Genomic DNA, 9,037 nt, shown 5'->3' with positions numbered 1-9,037 from the left:
CTCCCCTGGGCTCTGGAGGCCCTTCGGAGGCTGGAAACGGGCCCATTTCTGGACTTCTGGAACTTCTGGAAGGCCCGTTTTTCACCCTCCCAGAGCCTCCGTACTGGCCCTGCACTTACCTGGCATCCAAAACAGGCAACGTGGAGAGTCCTGAGAGGGGGGAGGGGGTGGGCAGAGCTAGACAGCCCTTTCAACTACTGGTTCAGTGAACCAGATGTAAAATTAGCATTTGGTTCACCTGAACCGGTCAGAACCAGATGAATCCCACCACTGGCATCCATAGAATCCAGCATTTTTGTCAAAATAAGTACCTCAGTATTTTTCAATATCCACAACTTTAAGAGGCATGGACTTCAACTCCCAGAATTCCTCAGGCAGCACAGCTGGCTGAGGAATTCTGGGAACTGAAGTCCACATGTTCTAAAGATGCTGAGGTTGACAAAGTCTGGGGTAGATGAATGGCATGACACTGCAACACCAGCTCTACGTAGCTGGATGTGCCCTCTTGAAGAGATTACAAAAGGGCAGGCATTTGCCTTGTGATGTCACAATGTCATTTTTATTGCAATTTTTTTTATTGTACCTATGTGTTGGTGAATACATGTAGGAAAGTAAAGACATAAGATTTAATTGTGAATACAAAAGGAAAAGGATGTCACAATATGGAGAGGAGCTGACGTTGCGACGATACGGATGTGCGATCTCGGAGCTCCAAGATCGCAGCCAATACTTTTACCGCTGGGTGGTCCATCTGGACCTAAACCGTCCCGAAGAGACAGTGACAGGGAAGAGAACGTCTTGCTGATCTCAGGGACATCGCAAAGTCTCTGATTGATCCAAGAGAATATCTTCTAGCCGGCTATAGAAGCGCAGCCCCAAGCTGCTGAAGTCAGGACAGCTCTGTAACCAGAGGAAAGCGGAAAGAGAAAGTGTGTCCATCTGGTGAGGAAATTTTATTTTTACAAAAGAGAATGCCCAAAAAAGATTAAAACCAAATTAAACTTGTAAAGAAAAGAAAAGAAAAGAAGCGGTGAATTTAAGCTATTTTGGACAGTGTGTTATCCTTTTTTTAAATTGTCTTCTATGGATGGAAGTTTGCAAACACTTCCTATTTTTTTTTAAACAACGTTTTATTGGTTTTTAAAAAAATTTTACAAGGAAAAAGGTAGTGGATAGGTACAAATTTTGACGGTTGCATTGTGTGGTAGGTGTCCCCTCCCTCCATACTCAAAATATACATTTGCAAAAAATTTCATTACTAAATAGTTACATATAGTCAGCATATAAATGCAATTAATAAGTTCGGTCAACTTATGTCAAGCAAGTTTTCTTATTCATTTTTGTGATCTGGTTTTTCTCGGTGTCGCCCCATCTCCCCCCGCTGGCAGAGCTCCGGCCCCTCCCGTGTCCTGTGTATCTGGTGTAGGGTCATCTGGTTTTTCTAAGAGTGCTTTGCTTTTGTCCATAAAGGCCTGTGCCTCTATGGGTGTATTAATTCTAACTCTTGTGTCCTCCCAGAATACTAGCATACCTTCAGGCATCAGCCATCTGAACCACACCCCCTTCTGGTATAGTTTCTTCGCTAACTGCGAGTAACTTTTTCTTTTTTCCCTCACTTTCTTGGGAATCTGTTTCAGAATGGTTATATGCCTGTCCTGGTATTTCAATTCTTGCCCCCTTTGTGCACTCAGAATCTCATCTCTTGTACTTTTTCTGAGAAATTTAATGTGTACCTCCCTGGGTACATTATGTGTTCTAGCATACGCTGAGTTCACTCTATAAACCAGGTCTATTTCCCACCCCATCTGTTGTTTCTCTCTGTGAATATATTCAGCCAAAATACTTGTCATAATGTCCCTTATATCTTCATCATCTGCTTCCACCACATTTTGAAATCTAAGATAAAAGGACATTCTCTCAAATTCTATTTTCATCTGCTGGGTATCAAGTTCTTTGTTCCCCTTCTGCATCCCTTCCATCCCCTCCCTCATCTCAGCCGTCCCACCCTCCAAAAGATCCAGTCTCTGTGAGTTTTTATTAATTTGAACCTGGTTCTCTTTGATTTCTTCTTTCATCTCTTTTAGTTGTTTTTTTATTTCCTCTTGTCCCTGTAGAAGTTGTTGAAACATTTGTTGGAACTCAGTCTCTGTAGTTTTAGATTGCATCAAAGCTGTTATCGTTGATTGTGTACTAGGACTGGACGTTGCAGATGTCGGGGCAGAGGCAGCAAAGCCAGGTTTTCCAGGGGGTGGTTTTTTAGGAGACATTGTTTGTGGAATGAGAAGATCAGTCAATACAGAGAGTGATCAGTCAGAAAGGTGAAACAGCCAGGAGAGTCCAGGAGACAGAAGATCCAGGCAGAAGAGGATTTTTCTAATCACCCTGGCAGTAGAGTAAAGTTTTTCACTCCAGGGAGTTCAAAAGGTAGCAATCAACAAGAGATTTGTCTGAGTAGCATGGAGACAAAGACCGGAAGCCTGAAGTTTTAAAGGTGGAGTCAGGTTTCAGAGCTCATAAAGACAATGGAAGTGTGCCATCTTGCCCTGCCAGCTTCGGGTTTGGAGGCATAACAAAGTTTTTAAAGTTCCCAAAAACCTTCCAGATCATCCTTCCAATGTGGTTTTAAATTCAAAAATTCGCCATTAATAGGAGTGTGGCATCCTTAGTTGGCTCTCCCCCCTCCTCCTTCCCTTGGGGCTGAGAGCGAAATTGTTTCAAGCCGCCAGTCCGAGGGAGGGGTAAATCCCCCTCCCTCTAGTCGCGCTTCTCCAGCCAAGCCGAAAATAAAGTTTAAACTGCTGGCAATTTTTCTAAGTTGATGAAGGGGATGAGAGGGAGTTGTCACCTCACCGCACCGCAGCCGCGTCCTTCAGCTCGTCTTTTTCTTCTGTCAGCCTCGCAGCGAAGACGCCGGAGCATCCCCCATCATACTCCCCGGTGCCTAGAGCGAGGCGGGGGTCCCCCCCCGGCCGCCACCGATCCAGGGGATCCCCCGCGGTGCCGCTCCTCCGGCAGGAGCCTCTACGGGGCGTCCTGTGCCCCCCAAGGAGTGGGGAGCCCACCGGGAAAGCGCAGGGCGAGCAAAGCTTGCCCGTCGCCATCAGCCGCCGGAACCGGAAGTCACTTCCTAATTTTTAAAGTGAAAGTATTGGCTTTTCTTCTACTTTTTTTTAAACCTATGGATTAAATCTTTTTTGTTTATTTTCACAATACTGGCTTGGATGGGTTTTCTCTTTTTTTTGTTCCATTTAAGAGCCTTGTTTCTTTTAAGCTTGGAATATAAAGAGGATATAAAAGGAATATAAAGAGAGTGGTAACATCAGAGGGAAAAGAAGTTACACTGCCACTTGAAGGTTGGAGGCTGAGTTCTGGAAATATTTTTCTCTCTCTTTTCTTTGATCATTTTGACCTTGCACTTCAAAGGTTTTAGCTTGCAAAGAGATGATGGGTTGTTTATGCAAGTGCCCTTTGGATGTCTCTTTGGCAGCAAGAGAGAAGTGAAAAACAAAGCTTTGTTTTCCAACTAGAGTGGCAGTATTTATAAATTGGAGAATGATGCCAAGAAGAAACCATAACATTACAACAGATTATGTTTGAAATTCAAAAATTATTAGAAACATCAGAGAGAATTGAGAAGAAATTGGAAAATATAGATGGTAATATAGAAAAAAATGATGAAATTGAAGATAGCCAGGTAATGGAAAAAGTGGAGGTTAGAGTCTCAAAAACCCAAGGGAAAAATGAACAAAGAGGCAAGACAACTGTGGATATTGACAATGATCTGAGCGTGGTTGGAAATGGAAAGAATGGAACATGGAAAGGAAGAGAGATGGAAAGGAGCTCTACCCCAGATTTCAAGGTATAGAAGGAGAAAAAAGAGAAGAATTGGTGGATTTAAGAAGAGGAACTTTGACAAAAGCACTACTGATAACCAAAGATAAGCTGATTAAAGAAGCTGATGGACGGTTTCGAGATTTATAAGACATGCAACAAGCAACAAGGTGCGAAGAGAAGTCCACACAAAGTTGATTAAGGAAATAACCAGAAGATTAATCCCACATAAGGCAAAAGAAATAAGACTGTACTACTACTGGAAAGACACAGGTTGAGATATGAAAACTATTAACAAAATACTAGCTAAAAATTAGAGCATTATGTTAAAAATGAAGTGATAATGGATATAGCTAGATAGATAATTGATAATGATATAATGTATACATATGTATTGGTTTGACAAGAGAAAATTTGGTATAAATTTTTAAATGGTGACCATGAAAGGAAGTTTAGAAATTCTGTTATGTATGAAAGCCTATAATATCGAAATTGCATTGATCATGGATATAGTTAGATAAATAATTGATAATGATATAATGTATACATATATATTGGTTCGACAAGAGGAAATTTGGTATAAATTTTAAATGGTAACCATGAAAGGAAGTTTTGAAACTTAGTTATGTTAGTTATAATATTGAAATTGGATATAAATTGTGAACAGTGATTAAGAAAGGAGGTTTAGAAACTTTGTTATCAAACATAATTAATTTTTATTTAGAACGTTTCACAAAGATAGAATGTTGTTGGATGGTATTGAAAATAGACAATGGAATGCCATTATGTGGTTTTGCTTTGAATTTTGGAATATTTGTTATAAAGGGATGTTAAAACAACTATAGTCATATGAAGGATGAGGTATGATGATAGTAATATATATAAATATATTTGATGTAAAATATCTAATTTGATATGGATTGTAGGTGATGACTGTGGGAGGGATGCACAAAAGTTCTTTGTAACCAATTGACACACTTTTTATAATTTGTAATGGAACATGTTTTTATGGTGTTTGCTGTGTCTTGTTTGTTTGTGTTTATTCAAAAAATTTAAAAAAATATTTTAAAAAGGATGTCACAATATATGAATTAGTATATTCCTGATCGTTGCAGGTATCTATGATGGTTAAATTCATAGTTTTGTTATAGCTGCAAATTATGTTCCAATGAAGAGTGATAGTGGAAGAATAAGAGATGAGTTTGGAGAAAAAATATGCAATATTCTGCACGTATGCAATCCATCAGGGTAAAATCTGCAAAGTAACATGAACCAATGGGTGGGAATAAGTTGAAGATGTAGAGAGAGAAAAATATCGGTCCATTCAGAGACCTAAGACTGAATAAGAATGTTGGCAGATATGTATCGGCTTAAAAAAGACTTATTTATTTCAAATATGTAATTTAAGTCTATCCACATGTACATATGGCAGAGGACTGAATACCATATTTTTCAGACTATAAGGCACACCAGACTATAAGACACACCTAAATTTACAGGTGGAAAACAAGAAAAAAAAGTTTTTGGCCTCTGTGTGTCGCGTTTTCACCCTCCCCTGCCCCCAGCAACATTCTGCAGTGCTCTGCACGGCCTGTTTTTGCCAAAACTGGCTCATTTTTGGCCTGCAGAGTGCTTCTGGGGGCCAGGGAGGGTGAAAATGCAAAGTGCAGAGGGTTTGCGAGGCCAAAAACACCTGTATTTGGTCTATAAGATGCACTTAAATTTCCTCCCCTCTTCTTTTAGGGGGAAAAGGTGTTTCTTATACTCTGAAAAATACAGTATATAAATCTAAAAGCTTGGCTGATTTGATTATTTACGATGATAAATTGGAAGATTCTAAATATGGATGTTGAGAATGTCAAGAGTGAAACTTGAGAACCCGTGGACATGGTAGGAAAGGAAAAAGTGGAAGTAAAATAACTGCTGGCAAAGAAGAAACAACCATCTCCCAGCAGAGTGAACAGAAAGTGGGTGTAAGGAAAGAGGATATAGAAGTCAGTTGGAACTGCTTCCAAAGAATTACATTCCAGAATGCCAGAGAAATGTTTACACTAATGGGAAATATGAAAAAAGATGCTTGGTGGAAGGATGAAGGAGGCTGTTGAGAGATAAAATACATATTTGTAGACCAGCTTAGAAGGATGCTGTTTCATCACATAAAGGGAATGGCAGGGGAAAATGCAAAACCTACAAGGGGATTAGTTGATGAAGTGTTCCTGGGAAAATGTTTGATAGAACTCTGATCAAAAGGATAGGAGAAGTGAAGAGTGAGCAAAATCTGGGCGATACCGTGCAGCTTTGTGATAGATAGCCTGTGTACAGTTTAAGATTTATGCTCTCCAAAAGGTCATTGAGAAATGTTTCCGTATGAGAAAGGAAGGAATGTTGAATTAGAGAAAGGATATGATAAAGTGAACAGGTTTGAATTGCAGAATGTTTTATGCAAAGAGCTGAAGGGTGGTTGCTGAATATGAGGGCAGAATATAATAGAACTAAAACATGTGGAGAGAGAAAGCTCCCTGAAAGAATCAGCCTTAAAGAGGAAGACAAGGAGGTAACATATCCCCTCAATTTTTAAATGCATTTAGGGATAAGTTTAAATAAGGATTGCATGTGCTGTTCTGAACTGGGAAGGTGGGTCCTATTACCAAATAATTTGCAGAAAATGTAAAATAGATAGAATGGTGCAATTAAAAAGATGGATCTGAAAAAAACAATACCTCAAGGACCAAGTAATGGAAAACAAACAATCCCAGGCTATATTAAGATAGCAGAAAACTAGATTATGTAGATCAGAGGTATCAAACTGGCAGCCTACGGGGCGGGTGCATCATGCGCAGGCCACGCCCACCCCAGCTCCACGAAGAAGGGGAAATGTCGCAAAATGTCATGTGACGGCAATGTGACATGGCGAGTTTGACACCCGTGATGTCGATGTATCTCTGCACTTTGGGAGAACGTTTTCCAAAGATAGAGAAATGGATGTTGGGAGAAAAGCAGCTTGCAGTACCAGATGTTTGGGGGGGAAGCAAAATTGGCACTGTACAAGAGCATGTTCCTACTGCTTTTCTTATATAGAAGTGAAGTTGGCTACATTAAGAGAAACACAGAAATAAATTAAATGAGGTGTATTGGGAACGGGGATTTAAGAATTGCACCTGTGGTCAAACAACACATGGAGTCAAGAATGAATGGACATCCACTGAGGATGGGTGTGGTAGACGATAAAATGAGAGTTGTGGTGAAACTCCTATTGTATGTACACCATATCATGGTACAGGTAAGGTGTGAAGTCTGCATCATGATGTACATGACCTTTGGAACTTGCATGAACTTATGACACAGGCATTACTTGACTTTCAACCCCTTGTTTAGCAAATGTTCAAAGTTACTATGGCACTGAAAAAAGTGACACTCACACTTACAACCACTGTAGCTTTCCTGTGGTCACATGGGAATTTGGATACTTGGCAACTGGCATGTATTTATGACAGTTGTGATGTTCTGGGGTCATGTGATCACCATTTGTAACTTTCCTAGACAAGCAAAGTCCATGAGTGAAGCCAGATTTCCTTAATGACAGCATGATTCACTTAACAACTGTGGAAAAAAGGTTGTAAAATGGGGCAAAACTCACTTAACAACTGCCATCCTTTGAAATGGAAATTATAGACTCAATTATGGTCATAAGCAAGGGCTACCTGTTCTGTGCCGTGATTCCAATGACTATGCAGACACAGGTTTGGCTGTCTGCCATGACTAATTGCATAGATAAAGCCACCCCTTGGCTAGGAGCCTAGAAAGCTATCTTCAAGAAACCAAGATTAAACTTACGGAATGCTTTCTCAACGGCTAGTAAAATGGACTGTTGTTTCCTGCAAAGATTCCCCTCCCATTGCTCCACCTATAAACTATTTGGGAGGGGCCACAACCTTAGCCAGCTGTCCCTACTTCCTTCTATGACGTCTTCTCCACAGCTGTTCCTTTCTCCTCTCAGCTCTATGCATATGCACATCAGGGACAACCTCCCTCTGTTCCTCCTCACTGCTCCCTGACTCAGGTGCCACCTGGTGGCCAACAGGCCTCTCTAGTTCCTGCTCTGACTCCAAACACCCTCCAGAGTCTTCCTCATTCTCCAGAGCAGTCCCATAATGGTCTGAGCTGTCAGAGTCCACCAACAGCTCAGCCGGCCGCTGCTGGGCCATAACAGCTACCCTATACTTGTTTTATCATTTGGACAAAACTGTCAGTTTCTGAGATCACCAATGAAGGATATTCTCCAAGGCACCTGAGGGTAGAACAAGAAGCAATGGGTGGAAACTAATCAAGGAGATAAGCAACTTAGAACTGAGGAGAAATTTCCTGACAGTTAGAACAATTAATCAGTGGAGCAGCTTGCCTCCAAAAGTTGTGAATGCCCCACACTGGAAGTCTTTAAGAAGATGTTGGATAGCCATTTGTCTGAAATGGTGTAGGGCAGTGGTTCTGAACCTGTGGGTCGGAACCCCTTTGGGGGACGAACGACCCTTTCACAGGGGTCGCCTAAGACCATCGGAAAACACATATTTTTGAAAAAAATACGGAAAACATAAAATAATTTTATGGTTGGGGGGGTCACCACACCATGAAGAACTGTATTAAAAGGTTGTGGCATTGGGAAGGTTGAGAACCACTGGCATAGGGTTTCCTGCCTAGGCAGGGGGTTGGACTAGAAGACCTCCAAGGTCCCTTCCAACTCTGCTATTGTATTGTATTGTATTGATACTGATTAAAATTGGATTGAAAACAAAAGTGAAGCTAGTACAAAAGAAGCCCACTGAAAATATTTGGTCATATAGGAAGAATGAATGGAACTGGATTGTGAAACAAATGCATGAGAAATCAATTAAGAGGACGAGAGGAAAGGAAAAAAACGGAAAGTCAAGGCTAGTGCAACTGATTAATTCCAAAAGGAGGTAGGATATGAGCTGTCTAGGGAACAAAAGGCAATACTGTATTTAATGTAATGCATGGATGTGGCAAAAGGTCAAGGATGGTTTGCAAGGACAAATAGGAAGTAGTACAGCATTGAGGTAAACTAGTTTACCTCCTTTCTCTTTTCTTATCTCTACCTACCTCAAGTTTCTTTGGCTAACTCGTTTTCTGCACAGTACACAACAGTGCCCATCCTAAAACTGTGTGATGGCTGTGTAATTTATATGGGTAT

General features: G+C 40.8%; 1 long non-coding RNA gene across 1 annotated transcript in view; it reads right to left on the bottom strand.

Moving 5' to 3' along the window:
* Nucleotides 1-588: 588 nt before the first annotated feature.
* LOC309388315 overlaps nucleotides 589-9,037 on the bottom strand; it is a 78,955-nt gene continuing 70,506 nt past the window's right edge. The window contains exon 4 of the long non-coding RNA XR_014174751.1: nucleotides 589-900. This is a non-coding gene — a long non-coding RNA (uncharacterized lncRNA). The remainder of the gene's footprint in view (nucleotides 901-9,037) is intronic.

This window comes from Natrix helvetica (assembly GCF_964273705.1).
Source record: "Natrix helvetica genome assembly, chromosome: 2".
Classification (NCBI taxonomy): Eukaryota; Metazoa; Chordata; class Lepidosauria; order Squamata; family Natricidae; genus Natrix; species Natrix helvetica.
Note: the sequence above shows the minus strand (reverse complement) of the source record. Positions and strands in the feature narration are given on the sequence as shown.